Here is a 21668-nt window from a genome sequence, read left to right on the forward strand (position 1 = left end):
CTTTTGCATATTTTTGTTGTAAACAACTATTGTAAACAAAATAATAATGAAAATATTAGTGTGCTTATTGTGTTGAATACAACAGTACCATGGTACAATGAACCATATGGTATCATTGTACTGTATGGTACAATGTACCATATGGTACCATTTCATCATATGGTACCATTACACCATAAGGTACCATTGCACTATATGGTACCATTGTACCTAATGGTGCTGTTGTACCATATGGTACCATTGTACTAAATGGTGCCATTGTACCATATGGTACCACTGTATCATATGGTACCATTGTATCATATGGTGCCATTGTACCATATGGTACCATTGTATCATATGGTGCCATTGTACCATATGGTACAATTGCACCCTATGGCACCATTGTACCATATGGTACTATATGGTACCGTTGTATTCAACACAATAACCGCACTAATATTTTCATCACTTTGTTTACAATAAACTTGTAAACAAGTTTTGTAAGCAATATAATGATAAATTAGTGCAGTTATTGTGTTGAATACAATGAGTGTACACTTATACAATATACATTATATTGGTCTCACAGGCCACAAATGTTATTAGAAAAAGAAAAAAATTAGAAAAGAAAAAAGTATAAAAAACGTAAAATAAAAAAATGGGATTTTGCGGAAGTCGCTGATGTTGCTGCCACCCGGTCATTTTGGGTCAACTTTCTGCCGCTGTATCTCGGTAAGTACTGATCAGAAAATCTTTTTTTTTTTTTTTGTCTTATTACCTTCACAAAAAATATACTCTTTAATTCTTTATGTTTTTTTTTTTTTTTTTTTTTTTTTTTTTTTTTTTTTTTTTTTTTTTTTTTTTTTTTTTTTTCAAAATTTCTTGGACACTGTAGCACCACTTCAGATTTTGGCCTTGGACCCTGAAGGGGTTAATAACTTCTGGTAATGAATTCCACATTTTAGGGCCTTTTATGTGCATAGAGTTCTTACACAGTGTGATAAGGACACGAGGTATATAAAAAAGTGATCTGTGTCTTGTGTTGTGGTCATGTGTCCTGTTTTGGTTGGTGAGAAGTTTGAGTGGAGGGTTTATATTTGTGTGTATTGTTCTGTGTATGTAGTAGACACATGAATAAGTATGGATGTTCTTAATGATGAGCAGATTCAGACTTTTGAAAATTGGTGGAGTATGCTGGCGGGAGTGGGAATTCGTTATCATTCTTACTGCTGCCTTTTGCTGGGTTATTAGGGGTTTTAGGTGATTGGATGTTGTTGATCCCCATGCACAAATTCCGTAGGTGAGGTAAGGGTATATGAGTGTATGGTACAGTGCCAGGAGTGCTGATTGTGGAACGTAGTACCTTATCTTTGATAGTATGCCTACAGTCTTGGAGATTTTCTTGGTGATTTGTTGTGTGTGTGTTCAGAACTTATGGCTACTGTCAAGGTGGATACCTAGGAATTTTCCCTCTGTGAGTCTTGTGACTGATGATCCATTTAGCATTATGTTAATCGGATCATTTGCATCTTTGTTTCCAAACTGAATGAAATAGGTTTTATCAGTATTCAGGGTAAGTTTATTAGTCATCATCCAGGCAGATATTTTCTACAATTCGGCATTGACTGTGTTTGGGTGGGAAAAGACATATGTAGTGTCATCTGCAAATAATATGGGTTTGAGTAGGTGTGATGCATTCGGTAGATCATTGATGTAGATGAGAAAGAGGAGTGGTCCAAGACGCTTCCGTGTGGGACTCCTACTGTGATTGGTTTGGTGGAAGAGTTTGCATCATTTGCATACACATATTGAGTTCTGTTACTAAGGTATGATTTTAGGTAGTTGAGATAGTGGCCTCTGATACCATAGTGCGTTAATTTGGAGTACAGCAGTTCATGGTTGACTGTATCGAAAGCTTTACGTGAATCAATGAAATTGCCCAGCGGGACTTCTTTCTTTTCAGGTGCGGTATATATTAGTTCTAGCATGTGTATGATAGCATTATTCATTCTTTTATTATTCCTGATACCAAACTGACAAGGGTTTAATATGTTGTGTGAGACGAGGTAGGAATAGATCCGTCTATGCATTAATTTTTCGAAGATTTTAGAGAGCAGTGGTAAGTTAGATAGTGGTCTATAGTTATTCAAGTCAGCTTGGTCACCTCCTTTGTGGATCAGAGTGACCCTCGCTATTTTGAGGATTCTTGGGAAGGTAGATGATTCAATGGATTTGTTAAAGAGTGTTGCAATAATTGGTGACAATACTTGAGAAGCTTTTTTGTACATAAAAGCAGGCAAGTTGTTTATGTCTCCTGCCTTTTTTTTAAGGGCGTTTATGATGAGTGTAACTTCTATGGGGTTGGTTGGAGCTAGGAATAGCGTATTTGGGTAGGTGCCTATGAGGTAGTCTGATGGACGGGTGTTTACGCTTGGTATTTTGTTCGCTAGATTTTTACCTATGGTGGAGAAGAAAACATTGAGTCTGTTTGCTGTTTCAGTTGGTGTGAGTCGGGGTTCATCTGATTTTGTTAGATTGATTGTTTTGTTTTTGGATAACTTTTTATTTACAAGAATTTCAGATAGAGTTTTCCAGGTTTTTTTCATATCACCTTTGATGTTATGTAATCTATTTTCATAATACAATTTTTTAGATCTTCTTATCAGGCTGGTAAGTGCTGACGAGTAACGTTTAGACTTTTCTCTAGTTATTAGACCCATTCTGTCCTGTTTTTCATATTTGTGCTTTGTGTTAATGGATTTGAGGATGCTTGGTGTTAGCCAGGGATTATTCAGTCTCTTTGCTGTGATCTGTTTAGTTTTTTTGGGGCAATGTTTGTTGTAGAGGCATTGGGCTTTTTTTTTTAGAAAATTATTTATACATTCATTCATGTCTGTATATGTTTCGAGCTCATTTTGCCAATCGATGTTATTCATAGCTGCTATAAAGTTGTTAACTGCTGTCTTGTTATGTAGTCTGAAGGTTACTTTAGTAATGTCTTGTGGTAGTTTGCCCAGATTAGTTATGAGAAAGGTTTGGTAGTGGTCTGTAGTGTTGTCTGTGATTATGCCTGATTTTAAAGGGGATATGGTATTTGTCCAGATGTGGTCTATTAAGGAGATGCTTGTTTCAGTGATTCTCGTAGGTTTAGATATTGCTGGTAGCAACAGGCAGTTACTCATTGTGTTTGTGTATTTGGTTACTTGTGGGTCCTGGTTGTGTAGTATATTTATGTTAAAATCTCCTTTTAGTAGTAGGTGGTCTTTATTCATGTGTGCATTAGTAATCATGTTTCCTAGTTTTTCACTAAAGTGGTAAATGTTTGACTGTGGTACTCTGTAGATGTTTATAACTGTGAGGGGTTTTTGCAGGTCTTTTGATTTAAATTTGGCTATGATATATTCTCCATGTTCATCCCTTGTGCAGGATTTGTCGATGCATTCGAGTTGATTTGAGTAGTATATAGCTATTCCTCCCACTTGCTGGTCTGTTCTACAGTTGTGTATATCCATGTAGCCAGGAATGGCATAGACATATGCAATATCAGGCTTAAGCCAGGTTTCTGTGAGTGTGATGATTGATATTTTGGAATGAAGGGAATTGAGCTATGCTGTGAGGTCATAATGTTTGCTCAAGGATCTGACATTGTAGTTAAAGATGGTTATGTTATTGTTTGCACTGAGTAATGTCTTTGCTTGGTCTGCTGTGTAGTAATTACAGTTACTGTTTGATTTGTGTATTTCATTTAGTAAAAAGTTTACATCAGGATCTATGCCTATAATCATAGGATGAGAGTAATTTTACAAACCAGATTTTCTGAGTAAAATAATATAGGAGTTATATTGAATCTACAACTAGACTTATGAATAAGACTCTGTAATTATTCTAAAACTTGTAAAAATTTATAAGAAAAAGGGATTATTACAGTACAGATAATTCAGTTATACAATTAAGCATCTAATAGCACCTTAATTATTTTAACATAATGTGAATTTATGAACTACGGTATTAAAACTACCTATGCTTCACACCCATAGAAGAGTGTTGGTATAACTATACATGTACTCTCATACATATCCCTCTTTCCTTTCACAGACAATGTTCTTTGTCTCCACAGACTCCTATGTGTACCACTCACCCTTTTTCCTTCATGGTAACTTGCCATGGGTGGCTGAATCTCCTTAAAATTCTTGCGTATCATTCATGGGGAGCAGATTGCTGAGCTGTCCTCCATTTGCATTCCACCCTAGTCTTGCCCAAGCTGGATTATGGCAACCAAGTCTATTCTGCAGCTTCTACAACTCTTTCTAAGTTAGATCCCCTTCATCAAGGTTTCTGTTTATGCCTTGGTGCCTTTCGTTCATCCCGTTGCATGCTTCTCTGCAGAGGCAAATGTTCCTCCTTTAGCTGATCATCATGATGCTCATTGTCTTTGTTACTTTGTCCATGCTCATGATCTCAGACATAATGAACATCAAAATGGTATACAATACCGACAGGTTGTTAGGTAACACACACATACAACAGTTAGACAACTTTATTCTGAAACGTTTCGCCTACACAGTAGGCTTCTTCAGTCGAATACAGAAAGTAGGCAGGAACAGTAAAGATGTGAAGACGATGTAATCAGTCCATCACCCTTGAAGTCGTAGAATTTGAGGTTGTCAGTCCCTCAGCCTGGAGAAGTTCAGTTCCATAGTCAGGAACTATCTGAAGATCAAGCGACAGTGCGGAGACTTAAATACTGTCGGAAGGAGAGGTGCAGAGTAGTAGTAGTAGTGAGAATGTAGCCACTGAGAGGTCATGTCCTTCTCAGATCCAACACTTCTCACTTGAAAAACTTGTCCAAGGTGTTTTCTGTACCAAGATTGCACCTTAGTGCAATTACAAGTGAGAGTCTTGTGCTATTTTTAATTTGTTTTTTTATATTATTAGTTTATACCTAGTTGTACTTTAGCTCATTCCAGCACAACACATAGACAACACCAACTCCATTATGTGTATTAGTGACTATACTCTACATGACCAAAATGCTATAGCTATATACTTGTCCAAACTTCCCACCACTACAGATATCAGTACTAAAACTCAACACACAACTCAGGATATAAATAACCATAATTTAAACCTAGAAGATGATGGATCACGTTGACCCTGATCTAAACCTCCATAATCTGACACACAACCAAAACCTATTGGAAAGTAACTGCCTTTACTACTCAGCATCACAAGCCAGCACTATCCTAAACAATGCTAAAAGTCTATCAGTACTTAACTACAACATCAGGTCCTTAAGCAAACAATATGATGACCTCCTGGCACTCCTTGAATCACTAAAGACACCCTTCTCCTGCATTATTCTTACTGAGACCTGGCTTAAGCAGGACACAATAGATATCTACCTTCTACCAGGATACACAGCAATCCACAACTGCAGACCATACCAAGTTGGGGGTGGTATTGCAATCTATTACTCTAACCAATTATCTTGTATTAGCACCACTTGCTTTAGTGATGAATATGGAGAATACATTTTTGCTAATTTTACTGTAAAAAACCTTAAGACGTCTATAACAATCGGTGCCATTTACTGGATACCCCACACAAACATCCCAAATTTCAGTGAGAAATTAAAGGAACTAATAACAAACAGACAAATGAATAAGCACCACCTTCTCTTAGCTGGAGACTTCAACATCAACTTAGCCTACTAGATGATCAGCCTGTAACTGATTTCATCAACAATATGAACAACACACTTCTCATACCAACAATAACTAAACCAACCAGGCTCACTGAAACAAGTGCAACCATAATAGACCACATATGGACCAATATACTAGCCCCCCTTAAATCAGGGATAATCACAGATAGCACTACAGACCACTACCCTACCTTCCTCTTGACAAACATTAGTAAACCACCACTTGAATACAACAAAGTTTCATTTAGACTCCATGATGAGGCCTCAATAAGGAAGTTCACAGCTGACCTAGAGACTGTTGACTGGCCTACAGAATTCTCCAAGGCCAATGGTATTGATGACTGGACAGACATTTTTCTTAACAAATTACTTAGACTATACAACAAACATTGTCCTATAAAAACGAAACAGATCACAAACAAACGGCTTGGTTGCCCATGGCTAACCAGCACCATTCTGAAATCCATTGATAAGAAACACCAATGTGAAAAGCAATATAGACAGGGCCTAATACACAAAGATATTCTTAAACACTATTCATCAGTCCTCATCAAAGTAATAAAGAAAGCCAAACAACTATACTACTACAGTAGATTCACTGACACAAGAGGAGATATAAAAAAGACCTGGAAAACACTCTCTCAGATTCTAGGGACCCACAAACTGAAAAAAACCAAGAATATTGTCCTAACTAAACCTAATGAAACACCACTGCATCCCACTGACACAGCTAACAAGATAAACGACTTCTTCCTAACCATAGGTTCTAATCTCGCCAATAAAATCCCACGTACCAATGCCCATGCCGGGGACTACCTAGATGGGAATTTCCCAAATTCCTTCTATCTTGCTCCAACTGAGCCCACGGAAGTCACCAAGATTATAAAGTCACTTAAAAATAACTCAGGGAATCTGTCTCATGTCCCACCATTATTGTACAAGAGAGCGGCCCATGTCCTCTCGCATGCTATCTCATTACTTTTTAACAAGTCACTAGAAACTAGCACCTTCCCAAAACTACTCAAGACGGCAAGGGTTACACCAATACATAAAGGTGGTGACCCTGCAGATTTAAACGACTATAGGCCAATATCAAACTTACCATTGCTATCCAAAATCTTTGAGAAACTCGTGCACAGGAGACTATATTCATTTATAACGTCACAAAACATACTCAACCCCTGCCAATTTGGATTCAGGAAAAATAAAAGCACTAACGATGCAATCATAAAAATGCTAGATCTGCTTTACACAGCATTGGAAAATAAGGAATATCCACTAGGAATTTTTATTGACCTAAGAAAAGCTTTTAACACAGTAGACCACGACATCCTACTCCACAAACTTGACCATTATGGTATAAGAGGCCATGCGCTTGCATATTTCAAATCTTACCTTACTAATAGTTATCAGTATGTCACCATTAAAGACACAGCATCAACAACACAGCCACTTGATACTGGTGTTCTGCAGGGAAGTGTCCTTGGTCCCCTGCTCTTCCTCATATACATCAATGATCTTCTAAACGTATCTCAACACCTGAACCCCATTCTCTTTGCTGACGACACAACTTATGTCATCTCTCACCCTAATCTTGCCACCCTCAGCACCATTGTTAATGAGGAGCTGATCAAAATATCGACTTGGATGACAGCCAATAAACTTACGCTTAACACTGACAAAACCTACTACATTATGTTTGGTAGCAGAGCAGGAGATGCGCAAATTAACATTAAGATCGACAACACTCTAATTGCCAGGCATAATGAGGGCAAATTCCTAGGCCTATACCTCGACAACAACCTGAACTTCAGCACCCATATCCAACACATAACCAAAAAAGTATCCAAAACGGTTGGGATCCTCTCCAAGATACGATACTACGTGCCGCAAACTGCCCTTCTCACACTATACCATTCGCTTATATATCCCTACCTCGCCTATGCTATCTGTGCTTGGGGTTCAACTGCAGCAACACACCTAAAGCCAATAATAACCCAACAAAAAGCCGCAGTAAGAATAATCACTAAATCCCATCCCTGGCACCCCCCCCCCCCACTCTTCATAGATCTAAACTTACTCCCTGTTCAGTACATCCACACTTACTACTGTGCAATCTACATCTACAGGACCTTAAATTCCAATATTAACCTTGACCTAAAATGCTTTCTTGATAGTTGTGACAGAACCCACAGGCACAACACCAGACACAAACATCTCTATGACATTCCCTGTGTCCGACTAAACCTTTACAAAAATTCAGTGTATCTCAAAGGCCCTAAAATCTGGAACACCCTACCTGAAAATTCTAAAACTGCAGACATTCATCACCTTCAAAATTACCATCAGAAAACATCTTATCTTCCTGATACACCCTGTCAACTAATTACACAAATACCACCTGGTGGTTAACACTTACACTCACTCGCCCATTTGACCATAAACAGAAATATCAATCTCAATCTCAAAATAATGAATCTTAACTAGTCATAAGTTGGCCTGTGATACTCCAATACTGAAACTATGTATAGTGCCAAAACAAAAGCATTCACATTGCTAAACTCACAAACTAGTATTTAGTCACTTACCCATGATACCAACTTACCTCATAATTTTGTAATATTTTAAACTCAAGATTTAATTTAAGTCTGCCTGAAATGCCTAGCCATGCTAGGTGTTCTAGTGGTACACTCTGTAATTATTATTTTACTACATGTAAACCACACAATAACCAAATTCTGTAAACTCAGCATTGTAATCCTTATAGAGAATAAACTTTGAATTTGAATTTGAATTTAGCACAAGAAATCGCCAAGTCAACTGTGTCAACTACAAAATAAAGTGACTGGAAATTGGTAACTTGGCCAATTTAATGCAAAGTTCAAAATATTCCAATTTCAAAATAGGGTCCAGAATAAACAATGCAGGCATTCCTGGCACTAAACTAACATTTCCTCTGTTCATTAGTTACATTTTCAGGCTTTACAAATGAATTCCATTTTGATTTTTTATTCACATAATGAATTTTTATTCAAACCCAAAAATAGAAGATTTACTGTTATGCAATATTGTAATAATCGTATAAATAATATCACCACATTTGTGAAGGTACATTAGACCTGCCAGCTGGTGTGTATTAGATGTGTGAGGTCATTTGTTTACTCTTGAACATCGGCAAAAATTTAACATTTCCACTATTTTGAGCTCAGTTTCAAGCCATTTTCAGTACTAAAACCAATCAAAATCATCTCTATTTCTGTAATATATCTTTCATTCTATCAAATGAGACCAAGAAATTGCAAATACAGTGGTCCCTCATTTTTTGTAGTTAATCCGTTCCTGGAGTTGCTACTATTATCGAAATCTACGATTTTCGAATCAATTTTCCCCATAAGAAATAATGTAAATACAATTAATGCGTTCCTGACACCCAGAAGTATTAAAACAAAAAAATTTTTTACATGAAATATAGATATAGTACATAATACAATGGGAAATGATGAATGAAACATTAACAGCATAGCACTTACCTTTATTGGAGATTCTTCTTAGTGTATGGGAGACTGGAGGAGGAGAGAGATTGGATTGTTTACAGTTTGGAAGGGGAATCCCCTTCCAGCAACACCTCAGGTACCAATTGCTTTTCTGGGGTTGCTTCTCTTCTCTGTTTCTTAATGCCACTAGGACCACCTTGAGAGTCACTGGAGTCCTGTCTCGCAAAATAACTGTGGAGAGAGCTCTGTTTCTAGCATCTCTTTAACACTTCCCTAAAATGGCCCAAGACTGTCACTGTACATGTTGCCAACATGGCAACATGTACAAATAATCGAAGTCATAAGAGTATCTCCTGCTAATTGTTTCTCGTTTATCCACACCAATAATAACTTCTCAACATCTTTGAGTACTGGTGATCTCATTTTTGTCAACATAGTTACCCCCTTTGCAACAACAGCATCCTTGATTTCCTTTTTCTTGGCCACTATGGAACATATGGTTGTGCAGGGTTTCTTATACATCCTGGCCAGTTTGGCCGCACTTGTGCCACTTTCATATTGTTCAATGATGTTTTTCTTAAATTCAATTGTATTTCTCACCTTCTTTACCACAGGCTTGGCACTAGGAGCTTTCTTTGGAGCCATGGCAGCTTATTTAGTACTTGCAAGCACTAAAATGAGTTGAATATTATGAAATATTTCGTAGGAGCACGTGAGGGGGCCTTTGCTCACTGGTAAACAATGCCAGACTGGCTGAGTAGGGAGGCCGCCCCGGCTCACACCGTGCGTACGTGTCCCGGAAGAACTGCTATTCGTGAGTCAACCTACGATTAGCGAGCCCATGTTTTTACGAAAATATCCCTATGATTTCCGAAATCTATGATTCCCGAGAACTACGAAAAATGAGGGACCACTGTACAACTATAAAAAAACGTACGAAAAAACACTGCAAAGTCGCTGTTTTAATAGAAAATTACGGTCTCGGTATTTTTTCTCTCATTATGCACTGTGTGCTGCAAGATTTGTTTTATGTGGTGAACACATACCACATAGATGCATTCTCATATCTAGGCCCAAATTTACTGCTCACAGCCTATCAGAGTGAGCTGAGCTCATGGCGTAGATCTACGGTTTGGACCCTTGACTCAGAGCCGTAGATCTATGGCACAGACCCTGAAACGGTTAAGACTACGAATATTTTGAGGTAAATAATGAGTGTACTGTGTGTGTATTTTACTTTTAATTGTGTTTTAATGCCTAGTTCTGTTGCTAACTTAATATGTGTTAGTGTAAACTTGTTATCTGGCATTTATATCCATTTATAAGTCGAAAAATATGGCGTTCTGCTTCCTGGCAGTAGCCTGGAACCTAACCTGCTGTATAAGTGGGGCCTTACTGTATAGTGTAAACTCATTACTTACCTTAAAATATTTGTAGTCACAATGGTCTTAACATAAGGTGTAGAAAGAAAGTCGGGTGTGGTAGGTATGGTAGCCCATCTGGCCACCCCACCCACACAAGAGAGATACATGATAATATGCACTTGGAAGGTCCTGGTGGGATTGGTACCAAACCTGCACACGAAAATCACTCCATATGAAAGCAAAAGACTCGGCAGGAGATGCAACATTCCCTCGATGAAAAGCAGGGGTGCCACGAATACATCGAGAGATAACACAATAAGTGTCCAGGGCCCAAGACTGTTCAATTGCCTCCCAGCATACGTAAGGGGGATTACCAATAGACCCCTGGCTGTCTTCAAGAAGGCACTGGACAGGCACCTAAAGTCAGTACCTGACCAACCGGACTGTGGTTCGTACGTCAGCTTGCGTGCAGCCAGCAGTAACAGCCTGGTTGATCAGACTCTGATCCACCATGAGGCCTGGTCTCAGACTGGGCTGCGGGGGCATGGACCCCCGAAACCCTCTCCAGGTAAACACATAATATACTAGGTATTTAAAGTGCCCTCGAACAATAAAATGCATGTACATACAGTTCACTCATTACTTACCTTAAAATATTTGTAGTCTTGATGTAGGGTGAGAGGTGAGTCAACGAGATTAAATGAATAAATAGAGAGAGAGAGAGAGCATGAGAGAGAGAGAGAGCATGAGAGAGAGAGAGAGAGAGAGAGAGAGCATGAGAGAGAGAGAGAGAGAGAGCATGAGAGAGAGAGAGCATGAGAGAGAGAGAGAGAGCATGAGAGAGAGAGAGAGAGAGAGAGCATGAGAGAGAGAGAGAGAGAGAGAGCATGAGAGAGTAGTAGGTTCGTGAGTATTGTAAACAAACCAGCCAAATGCGTATGGCTTTAGTTCACTCCCGCGGTAGTGAGAGAGTGAGAAAGAATGAGTAAATGTAAATAATGTAAACAAACAGACAGATGTGGCTAGTGGGTTGATACATGTTCATTTCCATATTTGTAAAGCTTATATCATAATACAAACACTTTTCATTGTGTACAAGTTGTCTCCACATTGGTATTGTGGAATAGAGCACCACTCCCATTCTCATGTAATACACTATTTTTAGAAGGAATAATGTTCTGAGTGAAGGCATACAAAAGGAATAATTTTCTACAGTTACCCCCAGTAATACTATTGTGTACATATTTTCTTTGGTGTTGGACTAGAGAAAACATTATTTTTTCTTACACTTTGAATGCAAAAGCATCTCATATTTGTTAATTTATTCTACTGTGGGTGTATTTATCATGTTTATATGTTACGTAGCATGTTTATTACAGTAGGGCCCCACTTATACGGCAAGTTAGGCTCCAGGCTACTGCCGGAAAGCAGAGCTCCATATTTTTCCATTTATAAATGCATATAAATACCAGATAAGAAGTTTACATTAGCATATATTAAGTTAGCAATAGAACTAGGCATGAAAAAGTAAAATACACACAGTACACTCATTATTTACCTCAAAATATTTGTAGTCTTAATGTATGGTGAAAAGTGAGTAATATTTACTCTAAGAAGTCAGATGTAGTAGCCCTCCTGGCCACCCCACCCACACATACTATACTACGACGCTTAAAGCTCCCTAGACCGATAAAATACATATACAGTACACGCATTACTTACCTTAAAGTATTTGTAGTCTTAATGGTCTTGTGGCAGCCAGTCGCCTGGCTGCCACAAGTCCTACAAGTCACCTGGGTATCACATCTCATATTTATGTTAATTTATTCTACTGTGGGGTGCATTTAGATGGATTAAGCAAAATTTCTATACAGTAGGGCCCCACTTATATGGCAGGTTAGGTTCCAGGCTACCGCCATAAAGTGGAACACCCTTTTTTTCTTTTATAAATGCATACAAATACTAGATAACAAGTTTACACTAACATATATTAAGTTAGCAATAGAACTAGGTATCAAAAAAATAATAAAAAAGTAAAATACATGCGTAGTGCACTCATTACTTACCTTAAAATATTTATAGTCTTAATCTAGGGTGAGACAAGTAGTATTTATTGTAAGAAATCAAGTGTGGTATGTATGGTAGTCAGCCGGGCTACCATACCAGGCCACCTCACCTACACATAATATTCTATTACATTTAAGCTTCCCAGAGCGATAAAATGCATATAGTACAGTTCACTCATTACTTACCTTAAATTTATTTGTAGTCTTAATCTAGGGTTAGATGAGTAGTATTTATTGGAAGAAATCAAGTGCGGTATGTATGGTAGCCAGCCGGGCTACCATACCAGGCCACGCCATCCACACATACTATTCTATGATATTTAAGCATCCCAGAGCAATAAAATGCATATATAGTGTACTCATTACTTACTTAAAATATTTGTAGTCTTAATGTAGGGTCAGGAGTAAGTAAACGAGATAAAACGAATAAATGAGAGAGAGAATGAGTACATGAGAGAGGACAGGCGCAGAGTTATGTAAACAAACCAGGTGAATGTAAGTTTTGTAAACAAACAAAGTGTACACGTATGGTTTGTGTACAAGTTACATTGTGTACAAGTTGTCTCTACATTGACACGGTAGAATAAATAAAAAACACTCCCATTCTCATGTAACACCATTTTTAGAAGAAATGACACTCTGAGTGAAGGCAGTGGATATAAGTCACTCTGACTTTTTTGGGTTATCCCAGGTTCTCTACACATATGCTGTTATGTATGATAATCTATGTAACTGTATTTGTGTATACCTAAATAAACTTACTTACATACATACGAAAGGAATAATTTTCTACAATTACCCCCAGTAACACATTTTCTCTGATGCTGGACTAGAGAAAATGTTATTCTTGCCGTCACTCGTAAAAGTCTGGCTCCCACATCTCACATTTATGTTTATTTATTCTATTGTGGGGTGTATTTATCATCTTTATATGTTATGTATCATGTTTATTATATAATTTTGAAAAAATGTCATGGATGGATTAATGAAAATGTGGATATTAACGTAATATACAACATTTAATGAGACTCGGTGATTATTATTGTTATCATTTCTTAAATGGCGTCATTTGTGCAAGTCATCTGGCTACCACATCTCATATTTATGTTTATTTATTCTACTGTGGGGTGTATTTATCACATTTATATGTTATGCATCGTGTTTATTATATAATTTTGAAAAAATATCATTAATGGATTAATGAAAACTTGTATATTAACGTAATAAACGACATTTAATGAGACTCGTTGATTATTATTATCATTACTAATATGACGTCTCAAGACATAAGACACTCATACTGATTTTAATGTGTACCTGCATGCCAGCACAGTATGTAAGTTTATTTAGGTACAGGTATACATTAGTATAATTATCAGAGTATATATGAAATATGAAATAACTTTTAAAAACACTTGAAATTTTGGAGTTTCCAGACTTAATGGAGAGACTTAGTGCTTACGGATATCACAGAATATAAACAAACCGGGTGGGGCGCGGTGACCGTATTAGAAAGTCAGGTGGGGGAGCCGTATAGCGAGTTTTGGTCATAATTTGAAATGACCGTATTAGCGGAATGCCGTAAAGCGGGGCCCTACTGTATTAACTATTGAATGTGCCTCAGAATGATTATTATTGTGTTATTACTATTATTAATGTGGCATCTTCAAGACTAATAAGGCACTCTTAGTGATTTTAATGTGTACCTGCATGCCAGCACAGTGTGTAAGTTCACTTAGGTACAGGTACACATACATATAATTATCAGCGTACAGTAAGGCCCCACTTATACAGCAGGTTAGGTTCCAGGCTACTGCTGGAAAGCAGTACATTTGCTTCCACTAATAAATGTCAAATAATAAGTTTACACTAACATATATTAAGTTACCAATAGAATAAGGCATTAAAAAACAATAAAAAGTAAAATACATGCACAGTACACTCATTACTTACCTCAAAATATTTGTAGTCTTAATGTAGGGTGATAAGAGAGTAGTGTTTATTGTAAGAAGTTAGGTGTGGTAGGTATGGCAACCAACCAGGCCACCTCACCCCACCCACATGTAATATACTTCAACATTTAAAGAGCCCTAGAGCAATATAATGCATTTAGTAAATAGTAGGGTAGGTAGGTATCGAAGTTTGGTGGGTATGTAACCCCACCTGGCCACCCCACCCACACATTACATACAGGTCCTCCATCACAAATCCGGCATCATTGGGACCTGTAGTGTGCCGGATTACAGAGTGGTTAGGTTAGTATACACTTAATAAAAGTAACCAACTTACAGAAAGTTCATTGAACATTGGCAAAAATCGAACATTTCCACTACTTTGAGCTCAATTTCAAGGTACTTTTCATCATGAAAGCAATCAAAATCATGTCTATTTCTGTAATATATCTTCCATTCTATCAAATGAGACCAAAAAAAACGAAAATACAATCATAAAAACCATGTGAAAATATACTGGAAAGAGGCGGCTAATGGCTGAGAAGTGAATTCCCTTATTTATCGTCTGTCCTTTTTATTTTTGTTGTACGTCAAGAAGCATTTTTCCATCATACATTGCCCAAGTTTCAATAAGACAGCCCAACAAACAACTGAGAGAAAATTTTTTTTTACCAAAAATCATATATGGCAAGCCCAAGCCAGGTACTGGAAATAAGTCACTTTGTCTGGCTTGTTTTGGGTTATTTTAGGTTCTCTATACATACACTGCTATGTATGATAATCTATGTAACTGTATTTGTGTATACCTGAATAAACTTATTTATTTCTAGTCTGTCGACTGAGTACAAGGAACCTCCCATTCACTTATTTCAACTACCCGATATAGTGGTCAGAAATTGGCAATTTGGCCAATTTCACACAAATTTCAACAGATGCCAATTTCAAAATAGGATCCATAATAAACACTGCAGACATTCCTGGCACTAAAATAACATTTTCTCTGTTCATTAGTCACGGCTCCAGGCCCCTCATATACAGTAGACCCTCGCATACCGTTGGCATCACGTAACGTTAAATCCGCATACCAATACATTTTATCGCTAAAATTTTGCCTCGCATACCGCTAAAAAACTCGCTCAACGCTATTCGTCCAAGACGCGTCTGATGTGCGGCCTGAGCCAGCCTCACATGTTCCGCCGGTGGCATTGTTTACCAGCCAGCTTCCGCGGTAACATCCAAGCATGCAATCAGAACATTTCGTATTATTACAGCGTTTTTTGGTGATTTCATCTGCAAAATAAGTGACCATGGGCCCCAAGAAAGCTTCTAGTGCCAACCCTACAGGAATAAGAGTGAGAATTACTATAGAGATGAAGAAAGAGATCATTGCTAAGTATGAAAGTGGAGTACGTGTCTCCGAGCTGGCCAGGTTGTATAGTAAACCCCAATCAACCATCGCTACTATTGTGTCCAAGAAAATGGCAATCAAGGAAGCTGTTCTTGCCAAAGGTGCAACTGTGTTTTTGAAACAGAGATCGCAAGTGATAGAACATGTTGAGAGAGACTTATTGGTGTGGATAAACGAAAAACAGATAGCAGGAGATAGCATCTCTCAAGCGATCATAAGTGAAAAGGATAGGAAGTTGCATCAGGATTTAATTAGAAAAATGCCTGCAACTAGTGATGATGTGAGTGAATTTAAGGCCAGCAAAGGTGTGAGGGAAAAGTTCAATAGATAGGAGTAGCGAGGGAGTATATAGTAACAATAGTTTCATTGCCGGCTACTTTTTAAGGAAGGGTAATTCAAGCTCCCGCTATTCCCGCCTTTTTTCCCCCTCCCCGAAAGTGATAGTTTGACTGCCGGCTGCTTGTTAAGGTAGGGTCAGTCTAGCTCCCGCTATCCCTTCCCCTCCTTCTTCCCCCCCCCCCCCCGAAAGGTGACTTGTGGGGCTCCGGTCCAAACAGTAATCACTAGACTCACAGCTCCCAGCACTACTCTTGGATGACAGAGAGGGTCACCTGCCAATCAACGAGTTGAACTGATGGAGATGGACTAACGTCCTCAGACTTCCCCTTTTTGGATTTAATTACCTGTGCACCTGTATGAAGTAGCAGGATATAACCCCTCATCATTGCAGCAAAAAAAACCTGCTTTCCTATCATCTAGACTGAGTATTCACAGATAGACTCTGTGAAGAACGAGCCGGTGGGTTGTCATCAACACCTGCGACCCCCCCTCCATCATCGGCAACGGCTACGATTTCAACAACAAGCAGCGTCACCAACACCAGACACCCAAGTTTTATATTAGCATTGGATTCAGTTATCATTTATATTTTTAATTTTTCATTTTCTTTAATGTAGGATCAATATTTCATATTTAAGTGTTTTATATTTTATATTTTCTAAATAATAAAGTGTTTATGTTTGTCAGTTTTTATTCTTTTTCTATACATTAATTTTCCTGAGGAGGAGCCAGCCTTAGTAATACTGACTGAAGTTGTTACAGGGCTGAGTAAGCCTTAACAAAAGGTTAGTTTGAGAGATTTACGAAGCGTAGTGGCATACATAGTGTGATAAGGCATGGTGAGGCTGCCAGTTTGGACCACAAAGCAGCTGAAAAATATGTGCAGGAATTCAAGGAGTACATAGACAGTGAAGGACTGAAACCTGAACAAGTGTTTAATTGTGACGAAACAGGCCTGTTTTGGAAGAAAATGCCAAGCAGGACCTACATTACTCGGGAGGAAAAGGCACTCCCAGGACATAAGCCTATGAAAGACAGGCTTACTCTTCTCATGTGTGCCAATGCTAGTGGTGATTGCAAAGTGAAGCCTTTATTAGTGTATCACTCTGAAACTCCCAGAGCGTTCAGGCGAAAGAATATCCTCAAGGCTAATTTGTGTGTGCTGTGGAGGGCAAACAGTAAGGCATGGGTCACTAGGGACTTTTTCTATGACTGGTTACACCAATCATTTGCCCCCAATGTGAAAAATTACCTAACAGAAAAGAATTAGACCTTAAATGCCTCCTGGTGTTAGACAATTCCCCTGGTCATCCTACAGACTTGGCAGAGCGACTTTGTGGGGACATGAGCTTCATTAAGGTCAAGTTTTTGCCTCCTAATACCACTCCTCTCCTGCAGCCCATGGACCAGAAGGTTATTGCAAACTTCAAAAAACTGTACACAAAAGCTCTATTTGAAAGGTGCTTTGTAGTGACCTCAGAAACTCAATTGACTCTAAGAGAGTTTTGGAGAGAGCACTTTAATATCCTCAATTGTGTAAACCTTATAGGTAAGGCTTGGGAGGGAGTGACTAAGAGGACCTTGAACTCTGCTTGGAAGAAACTGTGGCCAGAATGTGTAGACCAAAGGGATATTGAAGGATTTGAGGCTAACCCTGAGAGGCGTATGCCAGTTGAGGAATCAATTGTGGCATTGGGGAAGTCCTTGGGGTTGGAGGTCAGTGGGGAGATTGTGGAAGAGTTGGTGGAGGAGGACAACTAACCACTGATGAGTTGATAGATCATCTTCAACAGCAAGAGGCCACACCTGAGGAAACTGGTTCGGAGGAGGGGAGAGAGAAATTGAAGAAGTTGCCTACTTCAAAGATTAAGGAAATCTGTGCAATGTGGCTTAAAGTGCAAACCTTTATGAATGAAAATCACCCTCAGACAGCTGTTGCAAGCCGTGTTGGCAACCTGTACACTGACAGTGTTGTGAACCACTTTAGGAAAGTCATTAAGGAACAAGAGGTACAGGCCTCTATGGACAGATATGTTGTGCGACAGAAGTCCAGTGATTCTCAAGCTGGTCCTAGTGGCATTAAAAGAAGGAGGGAAGTAACCCCAGAAAAGGACTTGACACCTCAAGTCCTAATGGAAGGGGATTCCCCTTCTAAACACTAAGACCATCAACACTCTCCCCTCCTCCCATCCCATCAATCATCACCAGATCTTCAATAAAGGTAAGTGCCATGTAACTGTGTATGTTTTCTTCAGTTTGTGTGTATTGAAATTAATATTTCATGTGGTAAAAATTTTTTTTTCATACTTTTGGGTGTCAGGAACGGATTAATTTGATTTCCATTATTTCTTATGGGGAAAATTCATTCGCATAACATTGAGCTCTCTGGAGCGGATTAATAGCGTTATGCGAGGGTCCACTGTATTACTCTTGCTTTCCATTTGGAATTTTTATTCACAAAAAATAGAAGATTTACTGTTATGCAGACTGCTGCATTATTGTAATAATTGTATAAATAATGTCAACCCATTCTTGACTTCGTATTGGAATTTGGGCTGGCAGGCGGACAGGTATTGGACGGTGACGTCATTTGTTTACTCTTGAGCTTCGCTGAAGAATAGAACATTTTCGCTACTGTGAGCGCAATTTCAAGGTACTTTTCATCATAAAAGCAATCAAAATCATATCTATTCCTGTAATATAGCTTTCATTCTATCAAATGAGACTGAGAAAACGAGAATATAACCATAACAACCATACAAAAATATACCGCTAATGGCTGAGAAGTGAACTCCGCTATTTATGGTCTGATTTTTCATTTTTGGTGTATGTTAAGCAGTATCTTTCCATCATACATTGCCCAAGTTTCAATATGATAAACCAACAAACAATTGAGAAAATAACAATAATAATAATAATATCTTTATTTACTACATGTACATGTACAATGTATACAGGCCTAGCTGACATCAGTGACATACTACTATATAGAAAGCCACTTGTTATGCAGAGTATTTCAAGCAAATTAGGTCAGTGCCCCAGGATAACACCCACACCAGTCAACTAACACCCAGGTACCCATTTACTGATGGGTGAACATAGACAACAGGTGTAAAGAAACACGCCCAATGTTTCTACCCTGACTGGGAATCGAATATTTACCAAAAATCATATATGGCTAACCCAAGCCAGGTACTAGAAATAAGCCATGTTGTCTGACTTTTTTGGGTTATCCTAGGTTCTCTACACTTATGCTGCTATGTGTGATTATCTATATAGAGAAAATAACTTTTTTGTTTCAGGTTTATGGTGCAGTACGAGTCTATATCACAGCTAGTCGTGTGCTATACTCTGTTTTCTCTAATATAAGCCACCAAGACAGGGAGAGGAGAATGGTATTTGCATTCCATGTCCTCTTCATACCTCTGTTGAACTGCTCGGTATTATGCCAAATATTATTCATTCTGGAGTATTTAACATGTTTTATGTTATTTATATTGTTTATTATGTCATATTAGATCAATTGTGATAGGCAATAAGCTGTAGTGTTGATATTAGCGTAATAATAAAGCATATTCTCCTGCTTCATGAGACTGAGTTCATGGCAACTGACAGTGGCTTCAAAGCCACCTTATCTTTAATGGACAATGTACTGTGTAGGTGGTTTATACAACGAAAAGCGTTTCTTTTATTCATTGGAACCATGGCTAAGGCTAAAAGTAAGCAGATTATAACAGATGGAGAAAAAGAAATAAGAAGGACTTATGCAGCAAGTAGCGTCACCAAACAGTATCAGACACATGCACAGAGACACTTCAGGATTTGGAGTCTCAACAGTCAAAGGGTTAAAGTCCCCTAGAGTGATGAAATGCATATACAGTACACCCATTACTTACCTTAAAATATTTGTAGTTTCAATGTAGGGTGAAAGGTAAGTAAACGAGAGAGAGAGAGAGAATGAGAGAGAAAGCGAGAGAGAGAGAACGCGAGAGAGAGAGAACGAGAGAGAGAGAACGAGAGAGAGAGAGAATGAGAGAGAGAGAACGAGAGAGAGAGAGAGAGAGAGAGAGAGAACGAGAGAGAGAGAACGAGAGAGAGAGAACGAGAGAGAGAGAGAGAACGAGAGAGAGAGAGAGAACGAGAGAGAGAGAGAGAACGAGAGAGAGAGAGAGAACGAGAGAGAGAGAGAGAACGAGAACGAACAAACGAACGAATGCACGCACGCACGCATGCACGCACATGAAAGCACAGGAGCCTCATAACAATAAATATGCTTTCAAATGAGCTGATGTAGGTAACAGCTCTTAGCTTGCCAATAAAGTTAGGAATCCTTAGCCTGCAAATAGCTTGTCAATAAAGCTAGGGATCCTTAACCTTGTCAAACGCTGTGTAAACAAACCAGCCAAACGCATATGGTTTAGTTCACTCCCACGGTGCTCACGGAGAATGTAAGCAAACCGGGTGGGGCACAGTGACCGTATTAGAAAGACAGTGGGAGCTGTATCAAGTTTTGGCCATAATTTGAAATGTCCGTATTAACAATATGTTGTAAAGTGAAATGCCATAAAGCAGGGCCCTGTTGTATTTCTGAAAGTTTATATGGATTATTTGTGAAATTATAATGATGTGATTGTAAACAACTTGCTGAGTGGAATGGAGTTTGAACCCATTGCAAGCATCCTAAAACCAATAGGCCAGTGAGCTATCCACTGCATTACCAGCCCAATATGATTCATCCAGTAGATGTATTTATGTACAGAATAAGAGGTTATGGGTCCCACTGTGACTCCAAATGCAAGATTTTACAGACAAATTTCACTCCAGCATTGCTGTAGCAGGTCCTGGCTAAAGCCCCTTCAAAGTCATTATGAATGACTCCTAGTGTGTATTGAAATACACCTAGTTAGATGAATCTTAGTATATTAGCATGGTATAGTAGATGGCACACTGGCTTGCTAGTTTTAGTACTGTCTTACTATAGATTTGAATTCCACTCTGGTCAGTGAGTTTTTCATCTGGATTATTGTTATAATATTCATCAGTAAACACTAAATCCACATGGGTCATGCAGCACTTTGGGAGTAGGAGATAATCAAATCTGATCCAAGAAGAAGGTAATTCTAATTATTTGGATCAGGAGCCCTTCACAGCATCAAAGCAGTCACTCTACAGGGTGAAGTTCATATGGAATACTATATGCTGGGCGTATGAAATGGTATTAATATTGTGGTGGATATAGTGTTTATTTTGATGCACTGTATAACTAGTTTGATGTAAGAAATATTTTGTGTTGAAGGTATGATAATATGAAAAGAATCAACACTTAGTTCTGCACATGTTATATACAGTAGTAGTAGTA

General features: G+C 38.4%; 1 protein-coding gene across 4 annotated transcripts in view; it reads left to right on the forward strand.

Moving 5' to 3' along the window:
- LOC128688590 (nuclear valosin-containing protein-like) overlaps nt 1-21668 on the forward strand; it is a 337361-nt gene that overhangs the window by 271423 nt on the left and 44270 nt on the right. The window lies entirely within an intron of this gene.

The sequence above is a fragment of the Cherax quadricarinatus genome, chromosome 2 (assembly GCF_038502225.1).
Source record: "Cherax quadricarinatus isolate ZL_2023a chromosome 2, ASM3850222v1, whole genome shotgun sequence".
Lineage (NCBI taxonomy): Eukaryota > Metazoa > Arthropoda > Malacostraca > Decapoda > Parastacidae > Cherax > Cherax quadricarinatus.